Genomic DNA, 20,222 nt, shown 5'->3' with positions numbered 1-20,222 from the left:
CCCCGTTCTCCTCTGTGCATTAAAACACACGGGAAAGCTCTAACTCAGTGTTTTCCAAACAAGGCTCCATTTGCCTTTACAGCTGCCTGGCCTTTCGCTTGCTGCTACACCGGGGAGGCATGGGAGGGGGCACGGGGCCAAAGGCAAATGGGTACAAGTGAGTTTGCCAGGACCCTGTGTTTCACGTGCTGCAGTGTGAGAGCTCTCTAACAAAAGGCAGAGAGCATCATTAGCGCCACTTCGGTGTGTGTGGCGGGGGGGGGGGAGAGTTTAGCTCCTCTCTTCCAGGAGACCCCCTTGCAGAAGCCAGGAGGATAAAGCAGACAGTGGGCTTTGCCAAACCTGCATCAAAAGCAAAACAAAACAGCCGCTTGAAAATAGATCTCTTTGGCTGGATTGTGGTGAAGAGCTGTCAGCTCAGCGGCTCGAAGGACGTTGCATGTTTCCAGTGACAGCCGTGTCTGAAAACAAGCTCGCAGCTCCGAGATTCCTTTCTTGAGGGCGTTTTGGTTTGGTTTGGTTTTTGCACTGAGGATTGGAAACAGATGCATTTTAAATAGATCCTGTAAACCCTCCCGCCATGCATTTTTATTCCCTTAAGTAGTTGGGGTAAGTGGGCTTGAAAGGGAAAGACGGGAACCTTCCGAACTCGCCCCATCTTCCCTGCAGGCAAAATTTCCACCACCATGACTGCCACGGTGGGGCCAAAACATACCCTGAAGCTACAGTTATGAGTCTATTACAGGCATGATGGACAGGGCAGGAATCACTGGCTAGTTCTGAGATCTGAAAGACAATAGCTGAAATGGAGATGGATGCTTCTGCAGTTTACTGTGTATAGTCTCACCCATGTGCTGTACGATCCTGCAGAGCTCATCCTGATGAGAAAGGGGATGTTTTCTATCAGAAGCTGACTGAACTGTTGCTGTAGGTTATTAGGCAGTGAGCCTAGTACTTAGGGCAAGACCCTGGGCACCAGGACTCCTGGGTTCTAGTCCCAGCTTTGCGACAAAACTTGCCGACTTGGTCTTCATCTGCATGAGAAATTCACACCTGTTTATTCTTAAATCTGTTTTAAACCAAGTCAGTCAAACAGGTACAAGCCCCCGTATAGACACACGTAGTTCAGTTTAAGAGGGGGTTGCTTCAGGTGAGGTTAAACCGATTCCCAATTGAATGACAGGAAACCAAATGGGCTTGGTTTAAACCGAAATAAGAGTATCCACGCAGTCTTTTGCACTAATTTGGATTCACTTTGGATTCAAATTGCAGGCCAACCCTTACTATACGTGTGAGCAGCACCTACCCCACTGGGGCCCAAGCTTGGAGGGGGACTTTAGCCACGACTGCAATGTAAACATTGCATAATAATGACTGCAAAGCAGTTCACTGTCTTCGTAGCTCTGAGATGTAGATTTTTACGCGGCCTCTTCCAATGCCTGAAAATGCTTTAATTTGTTCATCTTTCACTGTACTTTAACACACGGCCAAGGGCACCGAGCACACTGGGTGGGTGAGCTAACATCCTGGCAGCCGGTAGAGAGCTAAAATTTGCTCTCCATTGTGAATAAACAGCCCTCAGAGACAGGTGAACCTGACAGCTCTGTCCAGACACACCTTTACTCTCCATCAAGCTGGTGTGTTTTCTAAATGAAGCACAATGAGCCAACATGGCTGCCCATTGGCTGCACAGTTCTTTGTGCATCACAATACAGGCGGTTGGTCAATTGCCAAGGCTCAGCTGGCTGCAGGGCTGAATCAGCTGTGCAGAAACTGGGCATGAACAGCATCTAGCCAGCTACTTACAAAAAACTAACAACTTATTGTCACTAGTGGACAAATAAGAAGCAGAGAAGGATTCTGGGTGGCAGGAGCTTCCATTCAGACATATTTGTGCAGCTTCCAGCGGAGTGGGGCCTCCGTCCTGGCTGGCTTCTAGGTGCTATTACCATATAAAAGTGAACGGCTAGGGGTGATGATGACGACAATACAGGGCAGTTTCTCAGCTCTGCTGAACTCAATGAAGCAACCCTGGTTTACACCGGCAGAGAGCTCCGCACACAGTATTTAGTACTTCTAGGGCACCTGTTGTCAGATAAAGGCATTTTAAAGCCCGTCCGACCTACTGGCTAACATCATGACAGGGTCAATTTAGGGGTGTTTTAGGGAATGGGGGGAGAGTGTTTTTTTTAAAGGGCGTTACATTAATTGAAGTGATTTATACAAAGATCTATTAGCCCCCAGCCCCGTATTTTGTAGTTCCATCCTGCTCCGCCCCCCCCCGGTCCCCCATCAAAACACACAGCGGGCTTGGTTCCTGCTACTGGAAAAGTGAACAAGTCAGATGTCATCCAAGTCCACATTGCTGGGCAGCCACGTGATTCCTCTCCCAGAGCCCCACGGCCTGACATCAGCCCCTACTCCCAGGGATTCATTTGCGATAAATAACCCCCATGTGTTTCGACTCAGGAGGACGACGAGGGGGAAGTGGGCAGTGGCAGCAGGCTTATTTTATTTATGGCATTCTATCACCGACTGCATGTGCCATAACACGTTCCTCTCCAGTACCAGGCTCCTCGCTGCTGGAAGCTGCCTCACTCAAAGGCCATAATGTACAGATGACACAGGTAGTGTTCCAGTGGTTATCCCAGAAAGGGGGACAGGGAGAGCTGTTCTCCATATGACAACGCAGCTGCAACGCTGTTCCGAGGCATTTCCCCCTGCTCCCGCTGCGCGATGGAAGCTGATCAGTGAGCTGCATAATGTGCTACACCAACGAGATGCTGCAGCCTTTCACATACTGCATTCGTTCTGGTTTCCTTTAATGAGACTGGGTCGCCATTAAATACACTGTATGATGAATACCTTGCCCCTGCAGTAATGTACGTACGAGATGCTTTTCAAGCCAGATTGTGTAGCGCATGCATTCATTTTTATACATGTGAATCCGCCATTGCACGCCTGCCGCTCCAGGTGTGCCTGCTCATATAGGTGCCTATGTAACCCACGCTTGCACAGTGTCGTGCTCTCCTGTCTCCCTCCAGTGGCTGGGCTATACTGAGGTTTAGGAGTTTGCTACTGGCTTTAGCTCAGGCAATAGCTGGTTTTAGATACAAAGGTCCCAGGTACAATCCCTGCTACTGTCGACCCTTGTAGGGCATCACATTATACATGCATCACCTCTGTCACCCCAGACCTTGAGATGCACACGTCAAGAACATGCAGAAATACTCACAGGCTATGGAACCTCTGGCCCTTATTGTCTTCAGCTCGTAACAGGGATGGCCTTTGAGTGCTATGTGCAAAGGGTGAAACTCCTACCACCACATTGACCCTGCATAAATCAACTGCACAAGAACTGTTTAGGACACACTGCTGCTCACTTAATGGGTTGAATCTGGCTCCTGCTGCTGGAACACCTGCCTTTTTAACCCCATAGGATCCGAACCCATTAATACTTACCCCATGTCACATGGGCATCTCCCGCTGACGTGAGCTCTGTCCCCGCATGGCCTCCAGGGCGCAATTCTAAGCCAGGGGTCAGCTATTACTTTTGGAAAATGTCCTGGTACATCCCAGCAACCCAGGCCCTGTCCTCAGCAGGATTACAGCCACTTGCCCTCTACTGGTGCAGCAACACGAATCGTGCTACAAAGTGTCTGCACGAGAGGCATGTACTGGTACAATTTCACCAGTGTCGGGGTAGATAAAACCTCCCTTTGGGATGGTTTCACATGTACATTATCAAAGTCCAGTGGCCCTTTCTCGGTGTTATGGCCAAGTGCAGTGGATTCCGCTTGCATTCACAAGGGACTGGGACACATGCAGGAGGAAAAGCAGCCAGGTAACACCACTTAACAGTGAGATAACCAGCTGCAGTTAGTCTCACCAGTCAGCAAGGCCACCACTAATTAGGCTCAAGAGGCTGCTCATAAACCACTGCACCAGGTACACTAGGCTCAATTTACAACTAATCAGCAGAGAGTGTAACAATTAACCCTTGAAGCCCTGCCTGCAGTCAGCATTCAGGTGGCTTTGGTCCAATTCTCTTGCTTAGCTACTCCACTGTAAGGACACAGTCATGTACTAAGTGGTTACAGAGCACTTTTAATTCGGTGTCTGCGCAGCTTCAGGGACCATGCCATTGCCTGATTGCTGCTGCGTGTCTATGCTCCGCATTGCACGTGAATCAAAGTGCACTGGGGGTTTCTGGGGGTTACTGCGCCCCTGGAGATCTGGGCTGACATTAATAATGGGTCCCTGAGGAGAATGTCCCCTAACCATTCAGAAGGGCAGGAGGGTTGGAATTTGAACCAAGTTCCAAATTTAGCAGCCAACATATCACTTGAATGGGACAAACTAAAATTCCACCTCCCAAACCGCCTGACGAGGAGAGTACAAGTTGAGGTCTCTGTTCTGTGGCTTGGGCACATCTGCTGGTGTAAATGCAACTGCGTTCAGAGCTCCCCACTGCACCAATGAGCATTCTGGACACCTTAGAAAGCGCTAGGTCTGGATTAGAGCAGTGGGCTGCAAGTCAGGCTTGAAGGGTGTTGGTGGAGCTGGCTGTGGGGATCCCACAACTGGAATAACGTGGAGACTGCAAGCTGGGACCCAAGGCAGAGCTGGGTGGGGCCAGGACTGCAGATCAAACATTGAGCTTCACAGGCAGACCTGTGGGTGGGGAAGTTTGCACAGCACTTGTCCACAACATGTCTTGTTCTAGCCAGTGCTATGAATGTGTCATCTCCGTGATCCCCAAATCAAACAAAAACACAACCACCGTGCTTGGGAAAGGTAGCTGTGCCTGGCTCAGGTGGCTTTATCCACAGCGGGGAGCCCAGCCATGGTGTAGCTGCCCTGATGCTGATCCTAGTGCGGGCCGAGGGAACTGCTATAAACCCAATTAGCTCCAGTGCAGCTGACCCGGTGTCACGCAGGAGCGAGAGCTCCATCGCCTGGGCAAATGGCAGCTGTGGAGTTTGCACCAGCAAGGCTGTCACTGGAGAGAGCGCGCTTTGGGCCAGGAACTGCCTCTTTGCTCCGAGTTTGTACAGTGCCTAGCGCAGTGGAGTCCTGGGGCCCACGGCCGGGGTTTGTAGCTGCTACAGCAATACAAATAATAATCACAGTCATGAAAAATCACCAGTACACACCAGACGTTTGTACACCAGTACACTGGTGAAAAATCACCAGTAGAGACCCCGGTGTTCTGGGCACTCAGCCCTACATCCAAAAGACAGTCAGTGCAGGAACGTATCTCGACCCACACTCCGACTCGGTGGCTAAAGGCTGTGGTGTGAACCATGTGGCACGGTCAGCTCCAGACACGGTCTGTGTGTGCCCATCCCATGACAAACACTCATTAAGCATGGCATCTAACAGGGGCGCCCCAGGACAAAGCCTTAGTCTGGCACAGGGCTCTCTCTCTGCAACCAGTTCAGCAAGGGACACGCCCCCAGCTCTGCCTGTGTTAGGCTTGCTCCCAGGACTCTGTGTGGCAGGACATCCCAAAATGCATTGCTCCACATACTAACAGTGCTCCTCTGAGCATGCGCCCTCCAGGTGCATTTCTTACTGAGGCACTGTGGGATAGCTACCCAGCATGCACCCGTGCTAATGCAGCGCGGTAGCTGCAGATGCACAAATGCGGCCGTGACTGTAGAAAAGCTGCCGTAGGGAGGCAAACTGGATGGTGTTTCTTACAAGGAACCAAATGGCTAAGCTTCTAACTGGTTACAAAATCACAGCTGTAAGAGATGAGGACAGAGCCTTGGAGACCGAGAAGGGAAAGGGAAGCCCTGCAATTGATGGTGGTGCTCAAGGGAATAAGAAAATTAAGCTATGTCTGGAATTTCCAGATGGGCCCCGCTTCTATTTCGGCATCAAAATAAGTGGTTGGATTGTCAGACGAGCTCAGAACACTGGGTGATGGGAAAATCCGGCTCTTACTTTGGTGCCTAAATGGGAGATGAGCTCTTAAATGTAGCCCTGGCCTGATGTGAAAATGTGGCCCCTATGTCTCCCTGCAATTTACAAGGCCTGAAAAATAATCTCAGGCCCCAGATCTTAGAGTGGCTGGTCACAAACTCGGAAGTGTCCCAACAAACAAAGAAATGCATGCGAATAAAGCAGACTGTGAAAATAAAACACAAATGGAGAGAGAGGGGGAAGAGAGAGGAGAGAAATGGACGAGGCAGAGGTGCATAGGTCTTACCAGGTAAGGAAAATAAATAACTCACTGACTCAGGGTTTTGTTCTCTTTTATAGAGCAGAAACTGTATTTTTACAGCTGCAATCCCTTAAAATGGGATTTCCCCCCCCTTTTAAACAAATTCCTGCAACATAATGTATCATAAAAACAAGCGTTCCTCTTCTAAACCCCAAAGAAAGAGAAGTAATAAAATCAACACGGCCCTCTCTACCCCAATGACAGAGGCTTGTTTAAACAAACAGAAAGAAGAGTCTGTCTCTTTAAACTGCTCTGTAAAATGTGACATAATCTGCACTCACAAGACAGCATGGACTGTAAGACACAGGAACTGAATCACCGGCTGCAGGGGTGAGTCCATACCAACCTGGGTGCAATGCATGGCAATTCGGACACTAGCCTAGTACAGGCAGGTCATGCTTAGCCCTCAGCTTGGATTTGCATTTACATTAATTCATGGCAATGGGTGTAAGGGATGGAAAACACACACGGAGCAGGCCAGGAGATGTAATGTACACCCATAACTTAAATTTAGATAGAGGCCCCTTTTGGAATAAAAACAGAGAGCATTTCTCAGCATCTGTTCTGGGGAAGGGGAAGTCTCCTTGGGTGTCTGGTAACATGAAAACCAGTGATGGTGCAATCTTTCTATTTCAGCTACTTATTAACTGCCCCCAAAACTTTGTGAATGCAGAGCTAAGGTTGGCTAGCGGTGCCACAAATGTTGAGTTCAGCTACATTCAACCTCCTGAAAACGAATTATGGTACATGACTCCCCTGCAAACACAACCTTTACTCTGCCCCCTGGAGCTGGGAACAGCCACTGGGAATGGGTCACGTATAGTACCGCCACAATATGCTGTATTAGATGGGTCTGGGACACAGAAACAGCAATGTTCCTTTGAGGACAGGTCAGAGATCACACTTGCAATGTGCCCCCGGGGGCAAGGCAGTGCTCTCAGCCCCATATTGCAGATGGGGGACTGAGGCACAAGAGTCTAAGTGACTAGTCCAAGGTCACTCAGAAAGTCTGTGGCAGAGCTGGGACATGAACCCAGGTCTGCAGCTAGCTCCCAAACCATGGCACCAGCCTTCCGGTCTCCTACCTATAGGCCACATTCCCTCACACTCTTGGAATCAGCAATCCTGAGAGTAGGAGGAAGGGTGGGTTTCCTTTCCCCCTTAGCCTTCAGACACAGCACATTCAGCAGCAGCAGACATACCGTAAGTTGGCTCTGAGCAATACCATTACAGGCCGGTTTCCATTCCTGCATGCCACCAGGCCGTGCCGGGCAAGTGCCGGCTTTCTGGGCCATGTCTTTCCATCTCTAGGAGGTCATTCGGGGAAGCACTGCCAGCAGAGTATGGGCATCAAAGCCACTTTTACCAATGTAGCTGGCTCGCAATCAGATGTCAGGCTGGCTAAGTGCTTAGCCCCTAAGACACCCACACTCAGACCCATTGATGTTTATAAAACCTCAGGGAGGGAGAAAGCTCGACAAACCGCTTCTCAGACCATGAACCTTGGCAACTGCGGATCACGTCCCAGGTCTAAAATAAATCTGCTTAAATGGGGTGTGAGAAACAAGCCATCGCTCACACGTGACAAACGCCCCTGCTGCATTTTCCAGCCCCTTCAACTTCATGGGGCCAAATCCAGCCCTGGTGTATGCCTGCAGAAGTCAAAGTCTGGACCCATTCTCTCCGTTCTTTTTGCCCGAGGAAAGGCACAGGGAATAGGGACTTTTTATTAGGTCCAGATAGAAAAAAATAAGGATGATAATGGGCCATATCTTGCAACCCTTACTCACGTGAAATAAGCACTGCATAATCGGGGCCAGGGGGACAGGCAGCAGTCCCTTCTGTGGGACCTTACAGACCCAAGTCTGTATTTGCATTACAGCCACTACCCATTGCTATCTGAGTCTGGGATTTTTGAAGGAGTTATATGCCTAAATTCAATGGGAGTTAGCTGGATGCATAATTCTCAGTCTCCTTTGAGCCTCTGCCCACTATAGAGAGAGACTTGACCTGGGCCTGTGAGAGCCCCCTGATGTTTGAGACAAAAGCCCTAGAATTGTTTATTAAGTGTCAGGTTTTGCAAAAGAAGTTTGAGTTTTCTAAAACAATCCCCCCCCCCGGTATGTCAAAGGAAATTCACTCGTCATGACAACTTGCACACTTGCGTATTTCTAACTAAATGGCAGTGGAAACAAAGATCCCTGTTTGCAAGTTGTTCTGGCCTTGCTTTCTGGAACCACCAGGGGACTAGAAACCCAAAAGAGTCACGTTTCACACATCAGACCTGAAATCTAACAGTTCTGAGTTCTATCCAGACACTGCTGGGGTTTTTGGTTCTGAACTAGGCCAAGCAAGTTCTCACTCGCTAATTTATTTCTGGTTAAAATAAATTAGCTCCCATCTCTTTTCCTCCCCTCCCCTCCCCGTCCCAAATTGCCTTTTTGTCCCAGTAAATAGTCTGTGAAGAGTATAAAACCAGAAACTTGTTGGCTGCTCAGAATTTCACAGATTCCCAGCTGTATAACAAAGCAATGAGCTAAAATGCCAGCTACGAGTGAGGAAGATTGCTGAGAACTAAGACTTAGAAAAATAACTAAGGTCAAAGTTCCTGGCTTCCTAGGTAGCCCCCAGTCCCAGGGACAATGATCCTGTAAGTGGAGATTTAAGAGAGCAGGAGATTCAAGCCAATATGAATTTACAAGATTGTAACACAAGCTTCCTTGTCCAAGAGTTGTAAAGTATCACAGCCCAGACCTTGAAGAAAAACAACGCAGGTCCCCAGGCAGGGATAAACAACACGGGATGCCGAATGGAACTCTGAACTTGTCAGGAGTCCCTGCCACAGCCCATTCAGGGTGGGCAAGTTTGACTGCGCTGATGGATTTGTCTAAAATGGAGATAATGCGTTTCATCCACACACAATAAAAAGCAGGACAGTACAGAGGAGCAGGGTTTTACTGGTGACCCTACCTGGCGTTGGCAAAACAGGGAGGAAATATACGTGGTCAAGCCACATTTCTCATTAATAGCTGGACACCCAACCCATCTTTATATGGGAGAAGAAACACAGAAGAGGTAGCAGTCAAGGCAGGGAGTGACAGCCAAGGAAAGCCCAGCAGCGCAGGAAGGTAAAGCTTTTGTTTAGAAAAAAGGAGCTAGCTCCTTTCCCTTTCTATGCTACCGGGTGCCTCTTATGTGCTGATTTTTATCCTCCTTTCAAAATTAAAACCACCACTGACTGTGAATTAAGAAATCATACCCTGGCTAACTTCAGACAACCCCCTGAACGCCGAGCCTGCTGCACATTTGGGAGACTCAATGAAAGGTTAGACAGCACGTCCTGTTATTTATTCTAGGAAGCCTCTCACATGACTGGCTTGAGATCTCAGAGCTACCTTAACCGCTCCATTGAAATGCCATTGCCTGACAATATTCTTTTTTGCAAACTAGGTTCCTACCAATAAAAGCAAACGTTCCTCTCCCCCGGCTCAGTAGCCCGAAGGACAGTGCATCACGACACAATATGAGCCATTCAAAGTTTTTGCACAACCCTGCCCTTAGCCTGCTACCCATAATAGGGGTTAAATACATGCTCACTCACTGAGCTTCAAGAGAGTCTCGATTTTCCTGAACACTAGATGGGGGACAGAGGGAAAAAAACCTGCCTGGAATGGAGCTGTTGTTGGAAACGAAGATGCAAGCCTTTCCTCTCTCGCCCCGCGTTGGAATGAGAAGTCCCGAGAAGCTGGGTTTGTCTTTCACTCACCGAAGGTATCCCGGAGCTGCCGTCTCTTGAGTCCAGCCTTTCCTCCCTACTCGCCGTAGCAGGACTTCATCGCACACTGAATACTTTTATTGTCCTTTGCCAAGCAGTGACGTCGACCCACTTGCATGTTTTCTCTAAACACTGGCATGCTCTGCTCCAGGACAAAGTGCTCGGTTTTAGCAGTTTGGAAGGGTTCTGGTTGGGGCTAGGGAAGGGCGGGGGGTTGCCTGAACTTAGATTTCGTCTTAGAAAAGCCTTTCCCCCCAGAGTGGTGCCTTCACGCAGGGTTGTGCTGCTGAAGGCAACTTGAGCTTCACACCTGTCTGGAGTGGGAACACAGCAGGTACAGCTCATGCAAGGGGATTTTCTCCTCCTTGGAAAGCCTTGCTTGGCAGTATAGCCCAGTGGCTAGAACACTGGACAGGGACACAGGAAACCCGGCTTCTATTCCTGGCTCAGCCAGTGGCCCACTGGGTGACCTTGGGAGAGTCACTGCCCCACTCTGTGCCTCAGTTTCCCCATCTGTAAAATGGGGATAACGACGCTGATCTCTGTGAAGCACTTTGAGCTCTACCGATGAAAATGCTAGACGACAGCTAGGTATTATTATTTCCCCACTGCTGTTGCTGTGTACACACTGCCTTGGCTCGGTCAATTGTTCTGTCTGGTGGGACGTTTGCTGCTCGGATGCACGTTGTGGGGTTGGTTCATTTTTTTAGATACAGGTCATACTTGTAAAAACAACTCCAAAGATGTCTTCTGGCCAGGATCCCCTTTTTGGTTATAAATCGAAATAAAATGTCAAAGGGCTGGATTGCAAACCCTCCCGAGCAGTCCTTTCCCCAGTGTAAAGAACTGCTCACCAGGGTGAATAAGGGATTCACAAGCCTTGAGACAAACTTCAGCTTCTTCCAGCCCATTGCTCTTTCTTGCAGCGATTGCTCTTGATTCTAATGCCCTCTCAAGGTGACCGTATCTAGGCGGTGGAAAAAACCAACAGGAATCCTTCCTAATCAGGCTCATTCTCTGCTCCAGGCCCCGAAGGACCACACCATGGCCCCAGCAGAGTGCAATGATTCAGCAAACCTCACCATCTCTTTGGTTAGACTCCAGGGCTTGGCCTGCTGCCCACAGCCAAGCGCTCGGATCGTGCTGTGTGAATGGCAAGTGCTGGATCTCAACTGTGCTGCTATTTACCATTGGTGGGAGAATAAATAAATAAATCAGGAGAAATCCCAGTCCATAAAGTTCCCATTAAATTCAAAAGCAGAAACAGCTGCTGAAGTTGCGAGTGGCTTTTCTAGCAGAGTTCAACAGCCGGGGAGGCAGCAGAGGACAAGCCCGGGTGACTTTGCCGGGGAGGTGTGCGTGCCATGGGGCAGAGGAGGGCTGGCTCTACAAGCGCCAGGCAGGATTACTTACCCTGCGCTAGCCAAGGTGGAATAGAAAAGGTCTCTCCTCTCCCCCCTGCCCTCCGGACTGCAAAGGAGTCACTAGAAAGGATCAAAGCATGCATTCCTCTGTGGAGAAAGGCCCCTCCACCACTGGAGGGTTTCCCATCCTTGCTCAAGTCCCCTCTGCCAACAAAGAATTGGCGTCTGCTTGCCCCAAGAGGCGTCTTTGCAATGCACTGGTGTCCTCCGTAGAAATAGCCCATCACATCTCTTCCCTGACTCCTCCTCCTTTATTAATTAGATAAATAATTAATTGCATTAAGTTTTCCAGGCTCTCAGAGCGAAAGAGCCTGAGACTTGCCCAGGGAAGCTAATCAGTGCTTTGGTCCGAGGATGCCCAGGGAACAGTCAGTTGGCACTGGGTACCAAGCTCTGTGCCAAGGGGAGAGGGCTTCTTCACAAAGCAGGCTCCAAGGTCTGAACCCTTCATGTCCCATGATGCAAGAGCCCTATAGAATTTAATAGGCAAACACTTTTCTATTGGGCTTTTGTGTTTTGGGGACCCTCCTACAGAATTTCATAGAGAATCCCACCCCTGCTATAGAAGCCTGATGAGGTTCAACAAGGACAAGTGCAAAGTCCTGCACTTAGGATGGAAGAATCCCATGCACCGCTACAGACTAGGGGCCAGTTCTGCAGAAAAGGACCTGGGGTTACAGCGGACCAGAAGCTGGATATGAGTCAACAGTGTGCCGTTGTTGCCAAGAAGGCCAATGGCATTTTGGGATGTATAAGTAGGGGCACTGCCAGCAGTTGGAGGGACGTGATCGTTCCCCTCTATTCGACATTGGTGAGGCCTCATCTGGAGTACTGTGTCCAGTTTTGGGCCCCACACTACAAGAAAGATGGTGGAAAAACTGGAAAGAGTCCAGCGAAGGGCAACAGAAATGATTAGGGGACTGGAACACATGACTTATGAGGAGAGGCTGAGGGAACTGGGATTGTTTAGTCTGCGGAAGAGAAGAATGAGGGGGGATTTGATAGCTGCTTTCAACTACCTGAAAGAGGGTTCCAAAGAGGATGGATCTAGACTGTTCTCAGTGGTAGCAGATGACAGAACGAGGAGTAATGGTCTCAAGGTGCAGTGGGGGAGGTTTAGGTTGGATATTAGGAAAAACTTTTTCACTAGGAGGGTGGTGAAACACTGGAATGGGTTACCTAGGGAGGTGGTGGAATCTCCTTCCTTAGAAGTTTTTAAGGTCAGGCTTGACAAAGCCCTGGCTGGGATGATTTAGTCGGGGATTGGTCCTGCTTTGACCAGGGGGTTGTACTAGATGACCTCCTGAGGTCCCTTCCAACCCTGATATTCTATGATTCTAAGCCTACAGGATGCTTAAAAAACCAGACAGACACTACACAAAACCTCGGTTTACGTTTGTGGCTTTCTACAGTTCCCTCCTGAATTTCTATAGGACCTGGTGCCCTATTGCGACCCATAAGGCTCTTCTCCCAGAGTGCATAGCCTGCTCTTCACAAACTGGAGAGTTTGCCTTTTCCGTGGGCAGGTCGAAGCAGGCATAAAGGAGCGTGTGTGTATGGAGAGAGAGAGAATGTAGGTGACCTCATTGGGACCCCGAAGGCTATTTAGCAGCGAGTTTGTTAATGGGCCCATAATAAGTCAAATACAATCTTTCAGGAGAGTGAAAGAAGCTGTCCCTGTGAAATGCTGTGACAGCGCTGAGTACCCCACTCAGCAAAGCATTCCAAAAGCGAAGCAGTTTAATGAACACCCCCCCCCCGCCACTGCCCTGCCCCGTTAGACTTTCAGCTTCCCTTCTCCTATCCACCGGGCTGGCTTGCTCTGCCTGAACAGATACGCATCTTTGTATTACATGGTTTCCATGCAGATGAATGAGTGGCCAGCACAGTGCCCGCATAATGACCACTGTGGGTCAACAGCTTTTCATGGTGACAACTCCATGAATAAAGAATCCGCATGTTATGCTCCATTATCCCAAACGGCGTGTGCTGCATTTTAACGCGATAACCGCTTAAGCTGCCGCATTCCTGCTCTTTCTGAGGGGCCGATTCAGAGTCAGTCAAGCAGGGGGGCTTTGAATTACATGAATCCCCCCCATGGCTACCTTTCCCTTGCTACTGTTATGATAAAACAGTTTTTAACGGTGCTGGTTTCCTCCTCTCTTTCACCCGGGAAGCTCTGATCAGTCCAGGGGATCATGGATGGTTTGAAATGATTTTCTACACTCTCAAAGGAAGCGGCTTTGGGACCTGCTAAAGTGATGCTACGGACTGTGAGTCAGGAGGCCAGAGCAGGGAATAGAGTCCAGGTCTCCTGAGTCCCATGCCAGGACCCTACCCTCCAGTTTAGGCCACACTGCTGGTCTCTCAGCTACTGAACGCCCTGTTCAGATGGCTTCAGCTCGGCTTCATTCAGTTCCACAGAACTCCCAGTGATGGAACTGGAGAACGGCACAACCTGTTACTTCGGCACACCCAGCACCCGGTGTAATAGGGCATAACAGCCGCACACCACCCATTTCTATTCTCCGTCCTAGGGAGGCAATGCAAAGTGGACCCTCTCTTCTTCCACCAGACTCTAGCCAGGCCAAGAAACAAAACACCAGAAACCAGAACAGGGGCTGACGTTAAATCACCATTTCATGGAGCAGAGCGGCTGGGATACAGGGAAAAGCAGCCAGCAGAGCTCTGGGACCAGTTCCCCTTGAGTTCAATGGAAACGAGGGTAAACTCAGCACCTGGCAGATGGGACCGAGTGGAAGGTGCCAGCGTTCCCAAGCTTTTCAAAGCTCCTGGCATCTATTCCCCTTTCGTTCCTATGCAGCAAGACACAAACGCTTTGAATGAGGGAGCCTTCCTGCCACCCCTGCTTTGTTTGCAGAAATGCAGCTAAGCCTCTGTATTAGCCACTGGCACAATTTTCACCTACTTTGGTTTGCAAAACTGCACGCGACCATTTATTAAACCCAGAGCTGCGGGAAGGGGGCAGGCGAGGGCGGGGGGAGGAGAAGAAGAGTCAAAAATAACCCATCTGTTTTGGCTCAGTTGTGATTTCACTGTATTCTGGATGCTAGATCAAGTCAACCTGTGTTATGTGGAGGGCCAGCCCTGGCCTAGACAGTTTGTAATTCAAGGTAGCCAGACACAGGCGTCTCTCAGATGCATTTCAGCCTAACTCATTCATAGGAACATTCTCATCTGTAGCACCCACCTACGTCAAAGGGAGGGTGCTGGGGGGCTACACAATAGCAAGTGATTCTGTAGCATATTAGTGATGTACGGTCAGAGCAGCAGCAAGGCCAGACATGGAAAAGGAAGAGAGAGAGACTTAAAAGTGGCCTGCAAAGGCGGTGAGGGGGAAGGGCTTCTGGGGTTGTGGGTTTGTTTGTTTTGATAAAGAAGAGCTGGCTGGGCTAATCTGCCCGAGGAGTTTCAGGGCAGCGCCGGAGGTTCACTTGTGTATCATCTGCTGCCCTGAGCTGTCGTTTACAGCGAGCTGGCAAACAAAATACACCACAGGAGCTTGAGAGCATCACTAATGACAGCGTGGCCCTGGACTGGGAGTGCTCAGACCTCAGAATCTGTTCCTGATTCTGCCACTGACTTACGGTGAGAGCTTGGGCTAGTCACTTTACCTCCCTGTGCCTCGGTTTCCCCCTTCCACTCTTTGTCGGCCTTGTTTTTAGTTTGTAAGTTTTTTAGGGCAGGGCCTCTCTCATTGTGTGTCAGTCCAGCCCCTAGCACAATGAGTCACTGGTCTCAGTCACGGCCTCTCCATGCTAACAAGGAACAGACACTATTTAGGCAGGAGTGTAACTGCAACTAGGTAGAACCCAAGGAAAGTTGCACTTTACATCAGTGGACCTTGCCCCTGCTTGAAACCAATGTGAACTGCAGTTTCCTTGTCTGCAGTTGGGGTTCACACCATTTGCTGGTCAGGGACGGCTGAAGCCCCAGTATGTAGATGCGGTCTGAGATGAGTGCTTAACTTGCAAGGGAAGAGGTGCCGGGGCTCAAGCAATTTGTTTTCTTTCAACACGGATGCAGTAAGCCCAGAGGTGCTGGGGCTATGAACTGCCAAGCCTAGAGGAGCCAGGGCTCAGTGCTGGCACAAGTGAAGCCCTGCCTGAGTCTCCCTGGCAGGTTCCCCCCCGAAAAGCAAGAATTTAAGGACCTCACACATTTCTGCTACCATCCCAGCTCCCACCTGCCTCAAATTACCACCCACAGCAAGTGCGTTTCACATGTGGAGGGTGACACTAATGGCTGGATTTGCCCAGTTTCCAGACAGCGCTGACGTTCCAAGCCGTGCAAACTGGGTGAGGAACATCTGTGCACCCCCAGCTCCTTTACGGTGGGAAAGATCTGTCTCCTGTGAAAACGGGCCTCTTGCTGTGACTGCTGGCACTGGGCACGGCCCCAGAAACAGACCCCCCCCCCCGCCCGCCTTTTGCGCACAGGCTCCAGGGCTCCTGTTCAAAGCAGACAAGGGCACTGAGGTCTCAGTCTCTAAAGGGGACTCACCTTACTGTGTATCGTAAGTAGAGCTGGGTTTTCAGCGTCCACCCGAGCCATTTCTCAACTGATTTGACTCTCTCATCGCAGAGAGAATCTAAACGATTGTTTAAAGATCACACAGCCTACGCTAGGCTGGACTGTTGGGGGTGGGGTGGAACGGGGAGAGGGGGGGGTATCTGTGCGTCTTGCACAGTGCCTCTCTCTCCAGACTCGCAGTACCCTGGCTATTCCAGCTGGGGGGGCTCCCCAGCAACAGCTCTTCCAAGACCCCTCAATCCTGAGTAGTAGCCCCCCAGCTCTTCCAAGTCTGTGCTCCCCTTCCCCACAGCTCAGTTAACGCCTCTCCATCCCCACTCGCAGACCCCTGCTATCCCAGTCCTGGGCTCCCTTCCCGCACTGCTCTGCCCGTGCACTTCAGTCCCCCAGCTATCCCAGTGCTGGGCTGCCTTTGGGGGAAGACTCCCAACGAGTCGGTGTTTGTGTGGAGAAATGATGGGGAGAACGGGATCAGCACAGGGGGCTGTAGAGGGGAAGAGACCAGTTCTGCCACCTGATGTGTCTACACTGCAGATGGGGAGGTGCTTCCCAGCACGGGTAGACAGACATAGGCTAGTGCTGGAAATAGCAATGTGGCCGCAGTGGTATCACTACCCCTGTCCTTTCCCCTCGGCTCTGTTTAAAACTCTGCCAAAGGGAAGTATCTGCACGGGCTCGGGCCAGGGCTGTGAACTCGAGTCCGGCAGTGAAGAGAGGGATGAGGTGTGGGAGGGAACAGAGATGGGAGCACGTCCCAGGGAAGCGGCTGTGCATCACATCAGACCTGCGGCCTGGTTGGGTAGGAGAGTAGATACTAAACTCCACCGCCAGTGCTGTGCCTCTGTTCAGTTCCCACCACAAGTGCCTCCTCTAACAGTCCCTGCCACAGTGTTAGGAGCCCAGTCCTCCACCGGGGCAATGGGAGTAATTCCATGGGGCTTTGGTGGAGCTACGCCAATTTACACCAGTTGAGACTCTGGTCCTAGCGGCTGCATCCTTCTGCCCTCCATAGAGCAAAACCGTGAGTGTTTTGCTCCATTAAGGAGCACAGAATCTGGCCTCCTATTGATTGGTTCCATGGCTGCAGTAACGTTCGGAGACCCTTGGCACCTAATCAATCCAGGTTATTAAATATGCAAGTGTCTATTCCCCAGCCACTCAATAAGCAGTTGCATTAAAAACTCCTGGCATCAAATAAAAGCTTAAAATAAATAAATACATAAATCTCACACTTAAAGAGAAAGAGGCAAGAAATTCACCTTCTTCTCCAAGGAGAACCAAGAGTCGGAGGCTTTGCAGTAGTTCTGTTACCATCCCTCTCGTAACAGTCTGTCTCTCGGCTCATTCAACCACAAAGCTCATAGCATGTGGCACTTGGGCTATTTCAGTCCGAAATCTTGTCATCTCTGCTTCTTCTCCCCTTTTGCTTCCCAGACATGTCGAAGCCCCCGGGCATGGCCCTGATTCGGAAGAGGCATGACTGTACTCCGAGCTGCACAATCACATACACTTCCTCTCTCTCGGCACAACCCTGGGCTTGTTCGAAAAGCTGCTGTTGATTTAGGAGCCCTGTTATTTAAATATTAATCGCAGGTCTGGCAGGCAGGCCGGGGTCCCACTCACTTCAACCCTAATTATTTTTTAAGTCAATACATTTGATCCGCGGGGGCTCTGTGACTGTGCTTTAAGGTCAGTCAAATGGAAAACTTGTTTAAACAAATCAGTAGAAGTTCATTCCGGGAGGGGTGTGGCGCTATCTGAGGTAGGGCTCAGCAAGCTGGCTGCAGCCTTGCCAGTCAAACAGCATTGGAAACAGCAGGTTAAGGGTTTCCCAGCCCAAAGGATCCAAATAGCCTTTGCCATTGGACAGAGCCAGGACCCTTGGATCAGGACACAGCAGCAACACAGATCGCTGGTGGGCTGCCCAGTGTAGAGGGAGGTAAGATACCATCCAGAGCTGGGGATTTATGCCGGAAAGAAGAACCTGGCTAAGAGGTGTGCAAAATTTGTGGGGGGGCCCATAGCCATAATGCCCCCTGCACCCCAGCTGCTGGGCTGGGATTAAACAGATGCTCAGTGAGCAAATCAGGATCAGGCATAAAAATTAACTGAAAACCAAACTGCATCCTTGTCTGGGCTTTTGGGCTGGCTTCAGTGTCTCCTAGGGAAGCAGCTCTGGAGTCCCATCCAATGACCCAGTGTGGGTGGATTAAGAGCGCTCCGTTGTTTTAAGGAGAAGCCAGGCTACCCCAGCCCTGAAACAGAGATCAGCAAAGGGCTGGGAAGGGCAAGTGGGTCTTTAAAGTGCAGCTCACTCCCTGCTCTCCCCCAACAGGTTTGGACAGGGAGCAGACAGACCTTTTGTTTGATGACAATAAGCCATGTCCTTTTCAGACTATTATTTAGAGGCATGAAAGAAACTTCATTCCACTGCAGGGGGCAAAGCAGCAACCCCCAACCAAGGATCGTTAACTATTCTCAAACTCCCCCCACAACCCAACTTTCTTTGCAACTCTCTAACCTATCAAAGGCAGAGAACTCTGATCCCCTGCCCCAGTCCCAATGCAAACTAAAGAGAAGGTATATGGCTCTTTTGCAAAACGGGCGGCCCAATATGAAGGCACTGAGAGCGGTAAGAGAATCTCTAGAGAACAGAGCAGAGTGGACGCCCCAACAGAATTACTGCAGCTGCCGGGGCGTCAGCTCTGCGTTATCCAGCTGTTAACTCCAGCATCGGTTCCCCCGATCACCTTCCTGCCTTACCAACAGTAGGGTTTGCAAAAACACCTACGCAAGCTAGGTACCCAATCCCCCACTGACTTTCAGTGGGGCTTGTGCTCCTAAGTCACCTAGGTAGAAGTCTACTCAGGCCTAACTTTTGACGCCCAACCTGGACCCAGGCACAAGAGGGTTGAGTCTGTTTCCAACCTGATCTGACCTGACCCCGACCCTTCATCAGTGCCACCGCGGCTGCATCCTGCCCGTGGGGGGGGGCGCCCCGCTCTTGCCAGCCACTGCCCCCCACTGCATTGGGCGTGTGCTGCAGGGAAGGCTCTGTGACTCGTCAGAGCACTCAGTCTGGAGCTGCCACCACCTTGACCCCATGGGCAGGAGAAGAGCAGCAGACCTGACCCCCAGCCGGGCCAGACACCGAGAGGGGCAGTTAGTTTTCAGACTCCAACACTTGTAGTCAGGTCCCAGGACTCGGCACCTGGGCGCTTTTGAAAATCCCACCCAGGAGTGTTAAAATGTTAGCGATCAACACCAATAATTTAAAAAATAACATCATACAAGAGTGAAAGGGAAAGTGCAGCAAAGCACAGGCGCTGTCCTGCACCAGCTGCATCCTCTGGCCCCCGGCCTCACTCCTGCATTATCTGGGGCAAGAATTGTGGCATGAGAATTGAACATTTCAGCTGCTCGCGATGCTGCAGCAGGACCAGCGGGAACTGAACCACCTGGGCACTCACACCGTTGCCTTTCGAGAACGCCGGCTGCCAGGAACGAGAATCAACCCGACCAGAAGCCGTGCAGCCCTCCCGAGAGGAGTGATGCTGCAGCCACCTACATCATGTGCTGTGGCGAGGGTAGGAGAATATGGGCAACTGTAGCCAGATGGAGGGGGACATCGGCCTCGACCCTGCACCGTGCCAGGCCCTCCGGCTCCGATTCAGCAAAGGACTCAGGCACGTGCTAACCATCTAAGCGTGCGCTTTGCTGGAGCCAGGCCAGAGCATTCAGCACTTTGCAGGATCAAGCCCACAAAAAGGATGTTAAAAAGCGGAGGTGGGGGGAGGAGGCAGTGGTGGTACTTATTGAGGAAAGAAGAAAGGAAGCTGAGCAGGCAAGTGACATAACCCATCACTCTCGCCACGTGCTGCAGTCGGGTCTCGGAGGTGTTGGAGACGTGCTCCTTGGAGCACTCAACAGCTAGGCGTGCTCACAGCAGATCGGACGGCTCTCTGCGCTTCCTTGTTTAAAGTCTCCCCGGCTTTTCTCTCCCTCTGTGTCGGCTTCTGTCCAACAGAAAACTTTCCAACAAAATGCCACTTGGATCAAATCTGGAGCCTGCAAAACTCGCTTCGGTCCACTGCAGACTCAGACTCTTATCCCAGCTTCATCCAGACCCAGGTTACGATTAGGGAAGTTCAATGACCAAAACCCCTGCTCTGAAATTTGATGCAGTTCAGTTGCAGATCTGGACTTCCTAGCTTCCCCCAGCTCAATGGCAGAACGG

At 50.6% G+C, this 20,222-nt stretch overlaps 1 protein-coding gene across 2 annotated transcripts in view; it reads right to left on the bottom strand.

Moving 5' to 3' along the window:
* Positions 1 to 20,222, bottom strand: part of COL8A2 (collagen type VIII alpha 2 chain) — a 150,535-nt gene that overhangs the window by 37,844 nt on the left and 92,469 nt on the right. The window contains exon 1 of one of the 2 annotated variants that reach the window (XM_073318069.2): positions 9,999 to 10,049. The exons of the other annotated variant lie outside the window; for it this stretch is intronic. The gene's annotated coding sequence lies outside the window, so the exon portion shown is untranslated. Of the gene's footprint in view, positions 1 to 9,998; positions 10,050 to 20,222 lie in introns of those variants that run through there. 2 annotated transcript variants of the gene reach the window in all.

The sequence above is a fragment of the Lepidochelys kempii genome, chromosome 19 (assembly GCF_965140285.1).
Source record: "Lepidochelys kempii isolate rLepKem1 chromosome 19, rLepKem1.hap1, whole genome shotgun sequence".
NCBI classification, from domain to species: domain Eukaryota; kingdom Metazoa; phylum Chordata; order Testudines; family Cheloniidae; genus Lepidochelys; species Lepidochelys kempii.
The sequence above is the reverse complement of the archived record's forward strand: the minus strand, read 5'-3'. Positions and strand labels throughout refer to the sequence as shown.